This window comes from Octodon degus, unplaced genomic scaffold (assembly GCF_000260255.1).
Source record: "Octodon degus isolate 3935 unplaced genomic scaffold, OctDeg1.0 scaffold00016, whole genome shotgun sequence".
Taxonomy (NCBI): Eukaryota; Metazoa; Chordata; class Mammalia; order Rodentia; family Octodontidae; genus Octodon; species Octodon degus.
Window position 1 is genome coordinate 3,642,494 of NW_004524592.1, and position 4,126 is coordinate 3,646,619.

Here is a 4,126-nt window from a genome sequence, read left to right on the forward strand (position 1 = left end):
ACTTGCTAGCTGCCACTGCCACTGCTCCTCCCTTAGGCTCTTGCTGTTTTGCTGCTTTTCCACCTCCATGAACTGCTGCCCCTGCCACGTGCTGCTATACCTTGGAGCCAGCCCAGTATGGTCTGAAATCTCCACAAACTGAGAGCTAAATAAACCTTTCCTTCCTTAATTTTGGGTGTTGGGTGTTTTGTCCCAGCAATGAAAGAAAACTAACCAAAGCACTCACATAAAATTGATTCTAAAAATACACCAAAACTATGAGTCATTTGGTCAAATTAGAATTATTACCAAGAGATGATACCAGAGGAGAAAACCAAAACCAAAGACTAATGGCCCAATGTTACAAAAGGATTTTATAGGTAAAAATACAGACTAAAAAGATTCTCATTCATTATTATGAACACCACGTAACTCATTTAAGTGCCAAGAATACAAAAAGACATTAAACACCATCTATATATTCTGTTAGAAATACAACACATATATGAAAATGGTTTCAGGTTCATACATTATTTCACACAATACACACATGTGTATGTTTGTGTGTATACTCAGGACTTAATATGTACTAAGTAATTTTCAGCTCATTTTGAGATACAAAAATGTATAAGAAAAACCCAAGCTTTTAGGAAATGAGTCTAGTAAAGGAGATACAAGAAATCAATACGTACAAAGTATTAGAACAAACCTCTTAGCTTCGGAGTCACTTCATACAAGCTTCGATGGGAAAATAAATGTGAGCTATATGGCACAGAGTAGATGCTCAAAAAGTCTACAGCTATGTGTTGCCCAGTGGAAAGGAGGTAGAAGAAAAAAAATCTGGTTACCTAGTTACCTGGTTTCTGAGTTTAGACCTATTCAAGCAGATTCTGGGTACACTGATGCTTACCAGTTGCCCCAGATGATTCCTGTGAAGAGACAAATTTGGGAAGCATGAGGGAAGACTCCGGATTTTACCACAGGTGTGCACTGGGGACTTAGAAGAGAATTGCCTGGCTTCATGTACCCCACTGAAGAAGCATCTGGAGGTGAACTCAGACACTAGTATGTCTTGAACAGTGCCAGGTGATTCTAATGGTTGGTGAAGATTGAAAACCATGGAAGTATGGGATTGACAGAAATAGCCAAAAAGGAGGGCGAAGGAGAGCTCAACAGAGAGAATAACCAAAAGGAAGGGGGAGATGCAAGAAAAAGTCATCATGTGACAATTCAGAAACCCTTCCAAAAAATTGCAGATGTGATCAACTGTAAAATTGTCATAGAATCATCAACCTGGTCACTGAATTTGATAATGATAAGGTGGCTGGTAATTCTCTTTAGAGCAGATTCAAAGGAGGGAAGCCGGACGCTAACAGATTGAGGGCTGAAGGAGAGACACAGGGGAGAGAGTGTAAAAACCATTCATTCCAAAAATTTCCTTCGAGGAGCGATCTGAAAACAGGGCTAAGGAGGGGGTGGCCTGGGAACCCGGGGACCTGGAACCCTGCTCAAGTTGTACCCATGCCTGGGGGTGAATTTTGTATCTGGCTGCAGCCACTGGCCCACTCTGCATTACCCTTCCCCTCAGCATGGGGCAGCAGAGATGCTAGCTGACAGAACAACCGACCAGACTGGAGGAGGTCAATACCTGGAAAGAAGATAAACTGGTCTGAGGGCAGCTCCAGAAAGAAACAGTGGGCCAGGCCTGCAGCACTCGCCCCAGGAAAAGCCCACAGCTTTCTATACTATTGTTTGCTCCAAAAGTGACTCCACCTTCCTTAGATGCAGCCTAGAGTTGGAGAAATGCAGGGTGCTGTGCTCCATCTATGAGGGTTTAGTCAGGAGCTAGCTTGGAAAGGACTTAGTTGTTTAAGACTGGGCCAGAGAACAACTACAAACTACTTCGCTTCAAGGTTTTCTGTGTCTTTCTACTGCAAGGCCTGGGTGAGAGTCAGTGTGGAGAAGGAGCCCATGAGATTCCTGAGGGTAGGCCAGGAAAGACTTGGAGCGCCGGCCTCCGTGTGAGAAGCTAGCCCTGAGTCGTGTGGCTTTCAGAGGTGGCTTGACCTGAAGACACTAGCATTATATCCAGCACTCTACATGAACACCCGCCCTGCTGCCTGCAGCCAACAGAAACATAGACTGCTTTCCCAAGCTACGCAAGGGGCACATAGGCCTGAACTTGGACAGCAGCCACTGCTGGAGGTGTGTGGAGGCTGAAGGCTTGGCAGAGGAAACCGGAACTCATTGGATTCTGGGACTACAGAATCTGGAAAGAAACCATTCACTGAAAAACAGCGATTTAAAGAAAAAAAAAAAACAAAACTTTTTCCCTATTTTTTAAAACATTTTTCTTCACCTTAAAAATCTTTAAATAAAATATTTTTTTTAAAAAAACCCCTTTTCTCTTTCTTCTGCTGTTTTTTCTTTTTCTTGCACATCCCCCATTACTTTTACCAAATTATCTTTTCCTTTATTCTTATAGGATCCATTTTCTGTTTTCTCTCCTTTGTTGCTTAACATTCAAATTTTAATTTGCTCATGCTTCCCTTTCTCACCTCTGTATTTACTAGTATAATCATTAAGCTTTATTCATCTTTATAGATATTTAACTCTATTATTGTTAAATGCTTTTGCTGTAACTGGAGGGGTAATTGTTACATGCTGTGGATATTTAGTACATGTCAGTATTTGAGTTGTTTTCATATGTCTACTATAATTATAGATTGTTTTCAATTGCTACAGGTTATACATTATTGCTTTTTACGATATGTAAATATCCAGTTTATCTTTACTGCTGTTATGCTTGTTGATTTTGTCACTAACACCAAGGTGAGATAATTGTTGTTATTGTTTTCTTTGTGTGGCAATATCTGTATTTCTTGTGTCATTAAGCATTCCTGGATAGTAGGTGGTGGGCACTACAGGTCCCCTCCCTAATGAAGGGAGCTGGGCATATCTTGGAAGGAAGCAAAGGCCTGGAAAGACACACCTACAGTGCACCACTGGAAGGCAGACGCTAGTTAACGAGATCTCCGCACTAGCAGCAGTCTTTCCACTGATAAACCTCCGTGCCTAGGTGCACAAATGCACACACACGAAGGGACCAAGAGAAATATGAGAAGACAACAAAATGCCCCCCCCAAAAAAAATCCTTTCCAAAAGCTGATCCATGACAAATTTACTGCCAATATCGTATCAAATAGAAAATGAAAAAAGAAAGCATTCCTCTGGAATCAGGAAAGAGACAAGGATGCCCACGATCATCATTCTTGTTCAACACAGTGCTGCAGCCATAGCAAACAAGAGACAGAAATGAAGGGGACATGTATAGTAAAGGACGAAGTCAAATGGCCAGTATCTGAAGATAAGATGGTCCTCTAAAGAGGATTGACAGCACAGATTTTTCTCAAGTTTCATTCTTGTTGGCATTTAGAACTCTCTAGAGAGTCCTACTGAACTACCGAAATTTCTTTCTACTGTGGCATCTGCCCTGTTTCCATTCCTATCTATCAGGCTGCTCTTATTTTATTTTAAATACCTTGTTCTCTTCTTTCTTCCTAGTACAGGCATCAGTCTCAATCCTCTGCTTTTCTCTATCTTCAAAGGCTATTTCTAATGGCTCCACCTTCACCTCTATGCAGTGATTCACAAAGCTGTGCCTGCAAACAGTGCAAGTGTCCTCAGTTTCAGATCCTAATTTTCCATTTTCTATTGTAAATCTGCATGCAATATTCTTTTTGGATCTCAAATGTCACTTCAAAAACAGAAATGTATTTCCCATAAGAGAATTTCTCTTCACCCTCAGGAAAATTTTCTCTTCTTAATTTTTTAAGCTCATTACAAAAATATGTAGACAATTAACCTGGCAGATTCTTTCCTTCATTTGAGTTACTATCTTTGAATAGAAGAAGCCATCAGTTTTCTTTCAACAAATCTGTGAGAAAATATGTGAGAGTTTCTGCCATACAAAAACAAAATTCCTCAATATTCTGTAGATACCTGAATATCCAAAATTTAATTCAATTATGAAACTTACCAGAATGGAACCCTATCCCCCATTAGGAGTTCAGTCACACAAGACTGTTCCCCACTTTAGAAATTAACTGTTAAGCAGTAAGTCTACTGTCAGCTACCTTTGGTCAAC